The sequence below is a fragment of the Anser brachyrhynchus genome, assembly GCF_964034855.1.
Source record: "Anser brachyrhynchus genome assembly, chromosome: 13".
Taxonomy (NCBI): domain Eukaryota; kingdom Metazoa; phylum Chordata; class Aves; order Anseriformes; family Anatidae; genus Anser; species Anser brachyrhynchus.
In genome coordinates this window covers 5,906,682-5,923,502 of record NC_137708.1, presented here as the reverse complement: position 1 = coordinate 5,923,502, position 16,821 = coordinate 5,906,682, and the positions used below count along the sequence as shown (strand labels likewise).

Sequence of the window (16,821 nt, the reverse complement as noted above, 5' to 3'; positions counted from 1 at the left end):
TTTCTGGCTTCTCTCTGGAACTTTATCCATACCAAACTTCAACGTACCTCAAACAACTTTTGGTTCAAGTGTAGTTTGAGGGTATGGAGTGGGGAAAAGGCAATGCTACATTCCAAAGTCAACTGAAAAATAATATGCCTACTTACAGATACAGGTTAGAATGTTTTGTATAGAGCTGCATTCTTAAAAGATACTATTGTGTATTTTGAGCCACTCTATTATGTGAGCCATGTTCTGCATGCAAAGTTATTAAAATATCTTGATGCCCCAGCCCTACAAAAACTGTAGGAGTCCATGTCAAATTAACTTTTAACTGAGTTAATTCCTAGTTCAACTATAGCTACATTAAGAGAAATGGGAAAAATCAAGCAAACATTAAGGTAAGGTTAAGCAGAAAAAAGAGGCAAAATTCTTCCGAAATGAAACATTCAAATTGCTGCAACCTTCACTTTTAATGCCTGCTGTGTTTTGTTTGGGGGTCGTATTAACTGCCTGTTCTTTGTCATCCCCTTCTTTCACGAGTCCTTAATTTTTATTCAGCAGAACAGAAAACTTTCAGTAGTGAAAAGGTGGTACAAAAAAATCATTTTTTTCACTTACACAAGCATCCTCCACACTAGGTTATACTGTGATGCTTTTCAGGCTTGTTCCATTAGCAGTTCTTTAAGAAACAAAAAACGTAAATTTACATTTCAAAACTGCATTCTAGTCTCTTTAGCGATGGTTTTGACACCTCTTATACGTGCAAAGCAGTTCTACATAACTATTAATTGGGTCTTTTGTGGAAGATGAGCAAAATTTCCTCTTTGGGGAAGATAAGCAAAATATGGGCCATGGAATTTCACCCTGAAGATTAAGGTCTGCAAGAATCTTTATCTCATGGCCATTCCATACTCACATATTTTCTTACTGAAAATAAGTGATTTGAATGTATGCCAAAGTATTATATGGTGCAAAAAGTGGTTGGAAAGTGATTAACATTTATATCAGTGAAAATGGAAGAGTTTGTTTTGTGAGAAGTATATGTTGTAAGAGAGTATTGTTTCATGTATTCATTCTGCCAACAATGCCTTAATCAAGCAGAACCAATTTGTATTACCTGTAATAGTGATTGTTCTGTATTACAGTTGCTGCTTCTGTGTTTTTAGGAAATTGTTTGGATTATTCTTGTTCTGCATCTCTCCATTCATTTACTATGAGTCTGCAGGCTATTCTAGCCTATGTCTGGCAGAGAAGGCTGTTTCACAGCCTTGCTGCCTAAAGTTTTTTTCTAGAGTTTTTCAAGCACAGTCTAGAAGAACAGAGTATGTCAATCCACTGCAGAAAGAAACTTAAAAAAAAAAAAAAAAAATTGCGGCCATGCAATCTAAGTAGCATTGGGCACCTTTAAAGTCAGGAGAAAGACCTTCTCCTAGATAAATTATTTGTCAGTCAGCTCTTTGAGCCACACATGAACAGACTGTCTTCAAGATTGTCAGTTAAGAAATAAGCTCTTAGACTGATTCTGAGCGTCTTTGTATTTTTCATTATAGAATGGACTCAGCTTTTCTGCTGATCCTTATTGGCTTCTCTGATATATCCACTTACTGGATGTTTCGAACTTCAAGTAAAATAAAACTACTCTAAATACTAGCCAGTACATTCTCTACTAGTAAGTAGTTGAACATCCACTGGAACTGGAGAGAGAGGGAGAGAATTTCACTTCAGTGCTAAAGATAATAGAGGCAGGAAGAGAGGTCCTTGATAAGTAAGACAAGTAGGAGAAAGTTATGGATTTGGTTTAGAATAAAAAGAGAGATTGTTTATGCACCATTTGGAAGGTTGTATCTATGCTGATACATCAAAGCTATTTTGAAAGCCTTTCACCACTTAAAGCCTTTCACTCCCAGAAGAGGGAGGGGAAAGCTCTGGAGGTGACTCGTAAACTTAAACAGAGTATTGGACATAAAAGATAAAAAATGCAATTAAAAAAATCCGTGCCAAAATTTAGGAGTGTTGTATATTAAGCCTAAGTGCAAGACGTTAACTTTTATTGTGAAGCAATGAAATAAAACAACTTTACTGGCTAAATCAGTGGCATGACTCTTTTTTTTTTAGGACACTCACGAAAATTTACACATACCCATTGAGCCAAAGAAACATGTTTGTTGAATTTCTTGCTGCCTGTGAAGTCTTTTTTATTCGTCTTAGAAAGGTATTTGCTTATTTTTTCTTGTTCAGTCCAGGTAAGGATCATAACTGATAATTTAAAATAATGATTTTAAGTTTTGTCGATGCATCACTTACAGCATGTAGCTGTTTGAAATTATTGTCAACATGTTGATAATAGTAGAAGTTAAAGCACGGGAGAAAATAGTTGGAAGCAGTAGAGGATTCCAGTAAGTTTGTTGCTTTCTTTCAATTGTTTTGGTAGATAAAACAGATAAAACACTTGAAGAAAATACGTGAATGTAACAGGAGGAAGAAAATGATGAATGTTATTGCGTTAGAGACAGGAAAAAATCAATCTTTCTGCGTGAAGGCCTCATCCCTCTCCTTTTTGTTCTGCAACCATTTTAATAAGCATTTGATAAATATCTATTTAGCCATGGCAGGAAAAAATCAAGTTTAAAGTATTGGTTCATGGGTAATCTTTCAAAGCATTACATCTTAATAGTTAACAACTTTATCAGCTTCTGTGCGAGTGTTTAATGTCTGAGGTGTCAAGCAATTATCAGAAGAAAGCAGTGATAAATTTTGTTCTGAATTGTAACACATGTTACAAGGAGGATATAATGCATATGTATTCGTAGTAGCTCTGAACCAATTTTATAAAAATGCCACTGGAGATACTGGTCTCAGAGGAGAAACACATTACTCCAAATACATATATTTAGAATAACAATGAAACCACACTGAGTTTTTCTGTGATGTTATGTGTGCACTGTGGATGTTACTGAAAAGTAGGAAGGGAGGAGAAGATAGAAACACTTTACAGTGTTAAGTCATGTGGAGGCTGTAGCACATATGTATAAAGGTGTTTCAAATAAAAAAAAAAGGGATGTGAGTGTAAACGCTACATGTAAATTCTTGGACTTCTAAAAATGCACTCGTCTTTACTTAGTAAGCATTTGCAAGTTTGGCCAAAAATGAGGTGCAAATGATGGATCAAGACTTCTGCAAGTAGGCGTAGTAGGCCTAGTGTACTAATTTGCTAGTAGGCCTTTAACAATAGCTTGAGCCCACCTACAAAATGCTCACCTAGTCTGCATCTCTACAAAGAGACTGTAAAGGCTCTTCCTTGTTTCTCTTGTACACATTTGTGTGCAAAACAAAAACACTATCTCGCAGTTTCTATATGTTCTTAAATTGCATTACTAGAGCAGATTTCCACATGCTTTTGGAAGGTGGCAGAGACAGCAGTTCTGTTCTTGAGGAAGGTACTGGCTCATGAAAGATCTTTACTATATATTACATCTGTCCCTGGTGGAGGATTGCAATTACTATTCTACTTCCAGCAACTCGTTGCCTGAATCATGACAGCTCTTAATTATGTGTGAAAGTAGAAGTTACATACAGAGAAATTTCTTAGAGAAAATTACCTAGGAGATGTATTCAGGTTTGGAATGGTCTTCAAGTCATTCTCCATCTATTGTTTTTGCTTCAGGAGCTCTGAATCTTTGCTTGACTTTCATACCACAGAGTGGTTATTCTCCCTCATTCAAAGTTTTTTCTTTTTTTTTTGTCTGGTGGTCAAATTTGGTCCTCTTTCTTTAGATAAGCCGCCCCTTGTAGTCTATTCCTAAGTAGTCTACTGCTGAGTGTAGTACTACTTGAGTACTACTTAAGGAAACAAATAAGTAACAAGCTTTCACATTTCTGATCAAACTTACTGTGTTAAATCTTATTACTCAGCTACGTAAATTGTATTACCCTTGCAATACAACTGTTGCATTTTTAGTTTATGTATTTAATGACCAAGATTTATTAATGTCTGTCGTACTTAGAGAAATGTATCACAATGGTAGTTGTGTTGGAGTTGACTTTCAAAATAATTTCAAGCCTACAGAAGCTGACATTTCAAAAATGCACTATTCCAAGTCATGATAAATCCAAGATTTTAAGGGATGTCCGGCTTCCATAGCTTCTTAATGAACAAAGACAGCTGAGTCAGGACAAATGTACAGCTCCTTCTCCCAGATAGTGTTTGGAATTCTGCCACTTCATATAGAAGAATGAAATTGAAGTCAGTTGCCTTAAAAAGACAAGAAAGGGGGTTTTAGACTGTTCTCCTTTATCCCACAGAAACACTCTGGGCTGTTTTGTCAGAATTTTAGTGCACAGTCCATCTTAAAGATTTCTGTTTATGTGGAAAGTTTGGGCTTTATTGTATGAACATTGTCAGACAAATTGTTTTCAATGACAACTTGCAGGAAACTCTCCATGTGCTACAACAATTAACTTGCATTTATGCTAGCTTGTGATTTCCTGCCCACTCTTTATTCATTTAGGATTTTTCAATTATGAATGGTCAATCTGATTTTTAATAAGCATTTCTTAATTCAGATTTTGGCATGAGACCTATGATGGCTTGAAATAAGCCTCATTTATTAAAGGTAACCCTGATAGCAAAAGGTAGGTTAAATTATAAAATCCAAAGAGTTTCAGGGAAGAGGTGATCATTAGGGATTGTACTAGTAACTTGATTTTGTAGATTGACCATTCTCTAATCAATATGCTATAGTAAACAGCTACTTGTGCCATGCTAATTCATCTTTGTTTTGTGTGTCTGTAGTTAAGCAGCCAATATAACTGTCAATAAAGGAGCTGGCCACTTGTTGGAAAGCTTACATACATAAATAGTAGAGAAAGATCCTGTAAAAAGACATTGGTCTTCCAGCAGCTCTGAGAGTTGAGTTTCAGAAAGCCATGTAAGCATTTGTGCACTGCAGTTTTTCTGCTGTAGGGCTAAGCGTTACAAGGATGACAAGGTCATCCTGATGACCTCAGAGGACGGGAACAGCCCAGCTGCTTGGGGGACTAGAATTATAGGGCTTTTTTTCCTGCCTAATTAGCAATATTACTTTATATTTTGCATGTTCTTCTGCATGTGTTGGGAAGAAGTCTGTAGGGAGCTCATTATGTTACTAGCCTTGTACTTGCAGGCTTGCAGAGCCATGGCTTGAGGGATGTGGGAGGTGCATTCACTTGAAGAAAATCCATATCCAGACTGAAACACTGTTGAAAATTTGTAGGAACTCTGCAGGTTGTCTCTCATGGGATATGATTATCCCTTCCTGCATGTTCCTGAAGAGAAACTGTCCAGATGAAGCCTTCTTGACATATTTTCACTTTGAGCTAGTGGCTAGGAACAGACATTTTGCTCATCTGTTAGTGAGTCTCTAACCAGTGGATGGATTTGTGAAGGAAAAGGAGACGATGAAACCTTGCTAGTCACCTTGCAATGTTTTTTTTCAGAGCTCATTCCAAGTCCCATGACCAGCATATTCTAGAAGTACAATTTAGTAATGTGGGTTATTTTTTACCCTCTTTGGTGAACAGAAGGTGAAAGATGACAGTCACATTCCCAGCACAGTACTACGTTAACACACTCAAAACTGTTGCTGAGAGGAAGTCAATGTCAAGAGAAAGCATATAGGGCAAGATTTTATGACAATGCTTTGAGGATGATAGCATGACCATTTGTTGCAGGAATGGGTAGAATCCGTATTCACTCGCTTTTCTTTCAGCTTTCCTCTTTTAAAGATGAAATAAATAAAAAAAGATGGCACACCATACCTCATGGATATTATTTTGTATAACTGATGTAACTGACTTAAATTATTTAAACTGAAGATTGTCATAATTTTCTGGACATCATAGAACTATTGTGGCAGCTGAATCTCAAAATTGTCTATACCTTTACCAGCAATGAAGAGAATGTTTAATTGTGAGATTCCAAGTGCTGAAGCTAATTAGTATATTGAGGAGAAATATTAACTAGAGATTTAAAACACACACACACACACACACAAACACACAAATGGAATCAGAATTGTCATTTAATTTCTCGAGCTGATGAATCGCATCTTTATTTCTCTTGCTACCATCAGATAAATGATTTTGGACTTTTGTAGTCATTTTGGGATATTAGACACCTGACATCACCCCATTAACAGGTTTAAAAAATCAAATTCTATTTTAACTAATCACAGACATGAAATGATGTTATCAACATATCTTTCGCTGAAATATAAATGCACAGAACCTAGAATAACTTCTGTCATAAGGACAGGATAATCCTGATTTCTCAGTTCAGACCTGTAAGTAGAATTCAACTGCCAAGATTGCAAAAGGATACACATTTTGGTGATTAAGACCAATAGAACCCACAAGCATTGTCCAAGACATGCTGAGGCAGAATGTCACGTGTACTAGACTAATGATTCTTTGTGATAAGCTGTTACAGCTGAAATAAGCTGATATCAGCAACAAATGTGAAAAAGGAAAAATAAGTTTTACTGTCTGACCCTTTGAGAAAGAAGTGACTAGGCAAAACCCTGTCCTCTTCCCCCAACATATTTGTTGCCTTCTATTTAGCTTTGTTTGAATGTGGCTTTTGCCTGAGATTTTAACTTCAGAGACTAAAGGCAGAAAGGGGAAAGTGCACTGAGATCAATATACTAAAGAGTTATGACCAGTTGTACTATCTGCATTTATTTATATATAAACCATGCAATTTGTGAGTCTAAGCACTGTCTTAGCTGTTGAGAATTGGCATGTCAAGAGTTGTGAGTTCTTTTTGTATTTCTGAAGCAATTTGTCCCAAATGCATACTTGTGGCAACAGCACGAATGTGTGCATACTCAATTAGAATGCTTTTCTGTTTTTAAAAAATATTATAAATTCTGCAGTGTTGTTCTTCAGCTTTTACCTTCTATAGAATAAAAAAAAATCCACCCTCATTTAAGTACCCGCATTTAAGACAGAACACAAAATGTCTTCCCATTCTGCAAAGCAGCTAGTGACTGTTCATGATGACAGTTTCAGAGGCAGCAAAAATCAGAACAGCTTTTGTACCAGCATTCACTGTCTGCTGTGCTGAATGGCTGGGGTCCAAATTACAGGTATAGAATGGGTTAAACTTGTCAGCAAAACCTGTGAATCAGTGCTTCTTCCTGGGTGCACTCATTTCCTAAAGTGAAGAAAGCATTGGACTTAAATTTAATAGTGGCTATTATGAAATATCTCGGTTACATAATGCAAATGAGAGATTGAATTGCAACCTTGATATTTAACAATTATTATTATTGTTTGTTTGTTCTGCTTTTAGATGGTTGCAAAAGAACAATATATTAATAGGAATGTCTGCTGGAGAACTTGGTGAATGTTTTTTGGGGGGAGCAACTCTCATTTCTTATCATGTCTTAATGTTTTTCTCCTATAAAGCAATATAGTGCAGCTGTGTAAATTGTGTCCTAGTGCTGAAGAGTACATCTGGGGATGGTGGAAGAAGAGTCTCAATATCTACAGATACTTCATTTATTACCACAGAAAGACTGAAATACTGACATTTGACTTTAATATTTTTTCTTTTATGAATATAACTCCTGGGGACCCTGGGGACTTGATGATCCTTGTGGATCCCTTCCAACTTGGATATTCTATTATTCTTATTCTATACCACCTCAATGCCCCAGAACTGAATGATTCATCAGTCAGTTAACAAGCAGTATTGCTCCTAGAAGCTAATTATTGTGTTTTAGTATTAAAAAATGAAACTTTTTTCACATAGGAAAAAACATATATATATGTTGCTACAGTGCTGTTATGTTTGGCCATAAATCATTTGATTTGGGGGTGGTCAACCTTAGTTCTTCTTGGTTTACTAATGTGACAGGGTTTTTTACCTGTGTCATTCTGTGGGACGTAGAACAGGTTGGGAAGCTGCTGAGAAATATGCCATCGTGTTATGCCTGAATTATTATGTGGATAAAATTTACCAGCTTTCATCCTCCACCTTATTTGGAAAGATGCATGAAAAATAAGTGGCTGTTTCTAGTGAAGGCAACTGCTACACAATCTAGAATAAGTATTCTGTTGTGAGAAGATTTACAGTGTTAGTCTCATCTGCTTTATGCAATTACTGCATTCTCTTGGGCCTTTTCTGCTGCTTCTCCACTCCATTTTCAATTTTTGAACTTCTCGTTTGTCTAACTGCTCGGATAATATGGAAGGTGAAGAATGACCAGGCAGAACTGAAATGCCATTTTGTTGTTATGCTTAATATCTGGTTAAAAAGAGCTGGCCCATCTCTAGTGTTCATGCGCAAATACTTTCTCTCTCAGGTTTTTTAAATTGAGTCATAATTGCCTATGCCAAAAGCTGTCAGTACAACAGGGTAGAAAGCAGTCAGCTCTTTTTACTCCTTGTGTTACATAAAGTTCTTATTTTGGAAGAATGAGCAATGATAAAGAACTGTTGCAGTGCTTGTGGTAGATCCCTGCTTTCACAGTAACTGTGAAGTTCATGGTGCTTGTAGTATTGATCTTTTTTTCTCTTGTAAGGAAAGAATTCAAAATAAAGCAATAGGAATTTAACAACAATATATAGGAAAAATAGGGCTGGACATCTAGAAACATTTGTATCTAACATGCACATTCCTGCATCCAGTGTAATAATGTATGAAAATGTGTAAAACGTGAAACAGTAAATTGTTTCTACTGTGGCATGTACATTAGGAGATGCTATTGTCTAAATGTTCTTTAAAAGGAAAATTAAACACAAACCATTCTTATATCTATTATACATATAGCACAGTATGCTGACTTCCCTAATCATGTGTGATTTTATGGGTAGTATAATATTTACAGTGTTTGCAATCTCAGTAGAGAATACTATCACTGTTTACTGTAGTATCCACTTTTACAAGTGGACAACAGAATTCCTAAAGATTTTTGAGAACTCGTTTATTTTCCTCCTCATAAATATTCAAATGACTTTTAGGACAATTAATGAAAACAGAGCTATATTAACAGAGCAATTAATGAAAACAGCTATAATTTATCTTCAGACCATTTGTTGCAATTAAGTAATAATTTAGCTCTCTGTAACCTACAAGGTAATGCTTCTGAAGTTCTGTTTTTATTTATTTATTTTTTATTATTTTTTATTTTTATTACCTTTATCTAAAAATTGGTCTCGAGAATTACAACATCTACGGCAATATGTGTTCATGCATTAATTCGCTGAGTCAATGTTCCAGCTTTCTGGTTCACCTCCTTTACTGAGGTGATAATGGCTTTTGTGAAGCTGTTCTGCAACAGAACGAACTGCTTTCTCAACTAATGACTCATTGTTTTTCTATATTATGCTTTAAAAATTTCAAAGGGGACAATCCATCCCCATTAAATAGATGTAACTTCCCTAGGTTGCTTGTATTCTTCCTCGTGCTATTACATTTCTGCTGTTATCTGACTGCAGCTGTCAAATGACACTATGGTAAGGAAATATATTTAGCTGACACAGAAGCAGAAATCCAACTGACTGCAGGCTCTATAAATTTGCCTTATAAATGCTCCTTGCCTTTATAACAAAATAGTAAATACTATAGCAAAACTAGAAATGGTGAAATTCTTTGTAAAGTACAAAATGCTAGAACATAAGGCATATTTTAGAGGGAAAAGCATGTGTTTACCTAAACGGGGGTCGCAGTTAGTAACTAAAATAAGAATGCAAAAGCAAATGTGTTGTTATACATGATATAAAATGACAACGCAGAAATTATTTATTTTATGCATGCTTTATAAAGCGAACTGCATCCAAGGAGGCTGATTTACTTGCCAGCTGTAGGCTGTCTTTTTGTTCTTCTTGCATGCATCAAGTAGCATAAATATCATGTAAGTGGTGGACTTTATTTTTCCGGACAAGAAAGATGATGATGACTAGTAACTACAAATTGGGTAGCTCTTTTAACTTTGTAATATCCAGGTTATGTCTGATTATTTGGATTTGAGATTTGGAGTCTGGGCAAGTCACAAGGTTGGAAGCATAAAAGAATGGCTTTTGTGTATAATTAACCCCCAAAAATCCTTAATTCCAAAAATCCTTAATCACAATTAGGTCAAACATAAGCTATTGAGTATCTTTGGTATGAGATCATTGATATACTCAGTGTTTTTTAAGATAAAATAATGAAAATCTGGAAGATCAGTAGCCTTGCTTGTGGTACCTGAGAGGAGAAGGATATTGGGAAAGCATTAATATGTTACATCATTGTTAATTCCAAATATCTTAATACTGTACTTCCCTAATGACAGAATATTGCTGCAACTCAGTACTTCAAGTTCCTTTGAAAGTTCCATTTCTCAAGATAAATTCTAAGACAAGGTATTCCTTTGTCTTGGAACTGTTTAGCATTCTGTAGCCTTCGTAATTCAAGACAACTTGTTACAGCACCACACTTACCACTGTGAACTTGTGTACGCCTGTAGGCTTCTTTTCTGGTACCACGGCCACCTCATGGCAAACTAAGCAAGCAATGTTGGAAGGTACGTATGTGAATTAACGGTGTGCTTCAACCTCAGCATTTTTCATCATCTGCCAGCAGCTTTGTATTTCACAAAATTCTATGCTAAACTGTCTGCCTGCATCATGGAAATCATCCTATTTGGGCAAACTATATAATGTCCTGATTCCCAGTATGACCTTGGTCTTTAAAGAAAGAAAGAAAAGTTACTGTGCTATTCAAATCAGAATAAGGTAAAGATCTTGTAAGGAAAGCCTTAAAAGTTCTCTAGCCTCTTTTATCAGTAGCAATACAATAAATACTGCATTCTGTTTTTTCTTGGTGGTGTTTCATCTGTCATATTTCATGTTTAACATCATTTACAGATTTCAAAGGAAAGGGTAGATGACAGACCTATCTGTTGAGGCATATCTGTTCTTTTTTCAAACTGGTTTCTAGTTTTGATTAATCTTTTGAATGACCGTATTTTATTTTGCACCATACACATTTTAATTAAAATACTGAATCTGAGATGTTAACATTCAAAGAGAGAATTGTATAAATGTGCTTATAATACAAATATATTATTAGTATGTTTATACCAGTCACTTCAAAATTACCTATCTCATTTATCTCCTAATTATATTGTCTAGTCTGGCTTTAACGCATTCTCATTTGTTTGTACTAACAAGGGTGATGGGTAAGGATCATAAGTAGTACACCTAAAACACCTCAAAAAATGCAATCCTGATATTTTTCCATGTGCTGCTTTCTCTGTAATGCACATACATCTATTAGTACTAGAGGACAAGTTTTCTATGCAAAATTATGTTCTGATAAAAATCTGTCCCAAAATGGTGCCAAATCTGTACATCCAAACATTTACGAAAAGTCTAAAAATGACTTAGTAGTAGTATGTGTAAGTGGTAGTAATTTGAAGATTAGTGCATGTGGGGGACTCATTTGGTAACTGATTTATGTTAACCTAGGTTCCATCGTAAAGGAGAAAAGGCTTGCAGCAAAATAGGCTGACACAAAATATATTTTTCATTTCATTACCAGTGTTACACTTCCAACAGCTTTCTACCTTTCCTTCTACAAGTTAACACCATGCAGGAGGTGTTAGCTTTGTAGTGCTTGAACTCTTAAACCTGATCTCTGGGGGAGTGAGGAGGCTGTAATTACTATGAACTTCTAGTGCTGATGGTGAAAGAAAACTTGATATTCACAAAAACTCTCAGTAGAAGCTGGACTAGGACTTCATTAACTTGATACCTCTAATACCACTAATTGATGCCTTGGCTAGGTCTCCAATGGAGCATGACTTCAGTGGTGTTCTTTAAAAATATTTTCCCCAGATACACATTAAACTGACTTTTAAATAGCTCACAATTGCTATCAGTTACAATGCCACCCAGAAATCTGAACTGTCAAGTGTCTTTTTTTTTTTTTGATTTGGATGAATGTTTTAAGTACTACGAGAAATTATATGTATAGTGTATAAATGTAATCTTCAAATGTACTAGTAACCCAGAACATGATTTAAAAGCCTGAGACCTGCTTGAAAACAAAAACCTTAATATGATTATGTATGCTTTACTCTGCTTTTGAAAGAAAATATAAGAAAAAGAATGCATGAAACATAGCAGATGAATTAGTAGCTTGCTTTTGTAAACCTGTCAAGAGAGGAGAAAGTTTTAAGCCAATTACTAGCTTTTCTTGAGATTTGCAACTTTTTTTTTAAAGGCAACTTTCATGTTAAGAATTTTTTAATTGTCATATTAAAAATATCTCACCTCTCACATTCTTTTCTTGTGTTTGAACTTGTCACCGTGAACTGAAAATAAACTAAAGGTAACCAAAACAGAATATGTGGAATAAACCATTCCATAAAGAGAAATAAAAAAGTAGCAAACAGCCTTTCATATTGTTTGAAAAATTAACTAACCCAGTTTTTGTTAATTACCACAGAAATTATTATTTTTTTAATGAGACTTTTTTGTTTTTACCAGAGAGCTAATGTCCTTTGTGCCACAAGTCAAATGTGAAGAAACACCTTGATGTACTACTTTGTAAAATATTATCAGAGTAAGACATAGGTTTTAAAACTACAGGAGTCAGCAGACGTGATGAGTGACTTCCTAGTTCTTATTTGTGATTATTTCAGTGTTTTAACTATAAATCATCATTTGCATCATGTGTTTGTTGTTGTTGTTTGTTTTTTGTTGTTGTTTTTTAAATCTCCATAAAGGTAAAGGTTTGTGAAACATAACTTATCCCTTCTCAAAGACAGCAGAAATGTGGGACAAAAAAGAAAGTCTGTGCGTTTCCCTTCTGAGTTTGTCACTCTCTTTTTAAAACTAATACTTTCTACATTGATTTTATTGGCTTTTCAGATCTGTAAGTTTTCTGAAAGAGAATAAAGAAATATATGAGATCAAGGATTGCATGTTATTTTGATTTCCTTATCATTTCTTTTTCTGGATACATTCTGCCAAAAAGATTTGAACAGGTATTTAGCAGGGGCAAATGTAAACTGTGGATTTCACTTACGCATGCTTAACAAAAAAAGGTATTAAAATATAAAACTGTCTGAATAAAAACATGCACATGATGGTTACCTGGAGAGTTACCTGGACAAAAATTAGAGTCAGATAGCTAAGAGTGAACTAAAATCTTTTCAGTACACCACTTGACCACTTGAATTCTTGTAAAGGTGTCTTCATCTTTCTCTCCTTATTAAGAATAGATTCAGCTCTATCTCAGTGTTTCCCATCATCTTGAACTATATTACTTCCCTCGCAGTTTTGAAACTTAAAGGAATTGTGAAAAATAATTCATTCTCAAGAGATCCAAGTCTACCACAAATGCAGGTAAAGCAGCTTCACTAGAGCTATTAGAATTAATACCAGCTGACATTCTACCCACCAAATCTCTTGCTTTTCTAAGTGTCTGTGATTCAGTGAATAAGTAATGCTGCAAATTTGATCACAGTGCTCTTATTTTTCATCTAGGTATTACCTCTGCTTCTTTACCCTTGATTCAGTTCTCCTTTAAGCAATTGTACTTAAGAAGTAGTGGATATTTTCTGATCCAACTGATTACAAGTGGTTCAAGTGGTTTCAAATTCACTAAATCACTTTTTTTTTTTAATTTTTATTATTTTTATTTTTTTTTTTTTAAGTAGCAGTTGCTCAGTATCTAAATAGAAGCAAGCAGGAAGATGACAGTAGTGCTTAAACAGGGCTGAAGCTGAATGTATTTTCTTCTGAGCTCTGTTAACTTTTGATCTTTAATTTCAGCTGGAGCTTTGACTGTGTTAATTGTAAAACAAACAAAAAACAACCAACCAATCAAAAACAAGCAAACAAAGCAAGCAAAGAAAACAAAACTGTGGGCTCACTAACTGATGACTGACTCTTACAAAAAAAAATGGACTTCCTACTTCCCTTGCCCATGTGAAACTTAATTTTTCCTTTTTATTTTTACTTCATATATCAGTTTGCAGCAATACATACCAGAATGATAAAGGAGCATAGTTGACAGAATGATGATTTTCCAGGCAATGTACAAAAAGCCTCATTTTTGAGTGTAGTCTGAGTTGTATAGATTTCAGCATAGTTCTCTATTCATTTTGCTGGATTTCAAAAGCTTTACATGACCCTGAAATGTAGTTCTTAATAAAAATAAAATAATAAAAAAGTAGCTTTGGCTTTATAAGTGTTGAATTTGCAAATTGAATTGTAAATCTTCCCAATGTTGAGATGTTCCCAATTTTTGAATGTAATTTTTCTATTTTAAAATAGAAATGGTCTCTCAGGTTTCTTTCTGCTATGTTTTTAAATGTAGATGAGGAAATCATCCAAATGGTCTTTTTTTTTTGAATATGGTCTTTTATCTGTGGACTTTATCTAATACACATGAATATATGGATTTAGCTAAGAGATAAAGTACTGGATTGTATTGCTGTGTCTGACTGCCAGTATTGTTCCTGATAATGACTGCAGTACAGAGAAAAAGCAGTGTCCACAGCTTGAGCATGATTGTACGCTGTGTCATAGAGAAAGTCAAGGAAAACATAAGCTTCCATTTGTGAAACAAACAAACAAAAAAAAAGACTGTATGTTCATTTCAGCTGTTTCAGTAAGAGCAAATAATCTCAGAAAAGAGATGAATGAGGCTTCCTACTGTTCACCTACTTTATGCATATCAGTCAATTTTTTTCGAAACAAAAATACCATGTGCAGACTGTGTCCTGTATGTCCATGTAAGTTATGATATGCTTATTTCAGCTTTTTTTTCTTGCTTTATTTTATTTCATTTTCTTCTTGAAAAAAATAGGCTGATATATTCCTCTGAGGCTTATGTCTTCAGGAGTATTTAGGGTAGTCCCACTGATTAAGATTTTCATATTCATACAGAATGTAATCAGCGTGAAATTGCGTAAAGAAAGTCATCCTGCTGTTTTGGCAGTGAAAATGCAGAATAAACAACTCAAAATTTGTCTTCTACCTTTCTGAAGTATGTGATGGGTTAATCATTCATAAAGCAACTATTATCTTACAAGTATGACTTACAGCTGAAGAGAAATGAAAAATAAATACCGTGCTGTTATTTTTCTTTATTTGAAGACATTCCATGATGTCTGCATGCAGGGAATGTTGGACAAGTGTTTAAAGTGATCAAGCTACTATTTGTTAATGATTTTGAGAGAACTGAAAAAGCTATTACTAAATGGCACGCCACTTCATTGTTTTTAAAAGGCTATAAAAGCTTACAGAATAGGTAACAAGACTGAGTAAAGAAATATAAATACTAGGGGTTTGCCTAAAAAAGACAGACATAGGCTTTTGATTTTTAATATAAGTAAACTTTATTTCAAGTCCCACTTGTGGGAAAAGTAACTGCAGATCAAGAAAAATATGAATGAAGTAAGCCTTTCAGATTCAAAGAATGATTCATAGGCAACTTCACTGATGATGCAAGTAGTGGTGGGGTTGGGTGGGGTGTCTGTGCTGCTCAAGACTGAATTCTGCACATTCAGTTGCAATTTGTTGACTTTTTTTTTTTCTTTTCCTAGCCCCCATATTGTATCTTAATGAAATGACTTAATAAGGTGTGTTTTTGTTGTTGGTGGTGGATTTTTTTTCTTTTTTTTTTTTTTTTTTTTTCCCCCTCACAACTACAAACCATTTTGCCAAATTCACTGCACCAATTTGCAAACATGTGATGTTTTGGACATAAAAAGAGAAATTAATGGAAACCTCAGTGAGTGAAGAACAACCTTATATAGGAGGTTGTCTAGAAAGTGTCTGATTTTTTAGATTCTGTATTGAAGGGTGCTTAGGGAGAAAAATAAAAGGTAGAAATGCTTAAAGATCTTTCAGAACAAACAAACATTTTTAGCTACATATAGTCTCTAGTTTTGAAAAGCAGCTTCTAGAAAAAAAGTTTGTTTAAAATTTAAAACTTTTTTAAACTTTAAAGTTTAAAAACTTTTTTTTGATCTTAGGAAATGGGAATTATGGACAATGCAGTTATTCTATTAGTGTCTTCCTCCCCCCACCCAGTCAAATCTACTTAGGAGCAAGTGTACATTTTTAAGCTTCATAATGGCTGAGAAGTTTGCTTAAGAAAAACCTGTCTCTTTACCCATTATATGTGTTCTGTATGAGGAGCTTTGTGATGGGTGAAACAGCAAGGTCTAAAGCAACAGAAACATGGTGGAAATAGGAGAAGATAAGGACAGCTGTGTGGAGATAGGACTTGTTAATGTTGGGTTTCAAAGCCAATATAATATTGTACTTTATACTTCAAAGAAAGATTGATAAAGTGGTAGCATTTTGATATTAGAATCTATACTTTCTTTTTAAGAGATGTGGTAGTTCCTACAATTTATTTATATTTGTTCACAAAAGGTTTATTGACTTCAGGTGCAAGTGTCTCAGAAAACAGGTTGCCTTTCTGGTACCAAAAGATTAATGTTAGAATTTAATTCAGGGCTTTGAGCTCAAGCTTATGTATTTTAGGTAATAAAGGAGTTCTGTTTGAGGTGTTTCTTCCCATCATTTCCAAAACTGTCTGAACCACTGTTTAGATCACAATAATTGCCATTACGTAAAAATATATGAGAGTGTCTGAAAAATATCAGTATACTAATGGGGGAAAAAATGGACCAATTCTTCTACTTAACTACTACTTTAAATGCTTGTCTGTAAAATGCAAGTATCTGCCAATCTTGGCTGCCGATCTTGTCAGTAAAATTGGGTGTTTTCTGTTTTATTATTTTTATAATATTGATAGCAATGATATTGTAATGACTTCTATTTATTGGG

General features: G+C 34.7%; 1 protein-coding gene across 2 annotated transcripts in view; it reads left to right on the top strand.

The window, feature by feature from the left end:
* LOC308176882 (uncharacterized protein) overlaps positions 1–16,821 on the top strand; it is a 436,002-nt gene that overhangs the window by 71,479 nt on the left and 347,702 nt on the right. The window lies entirely within an intron of this gene.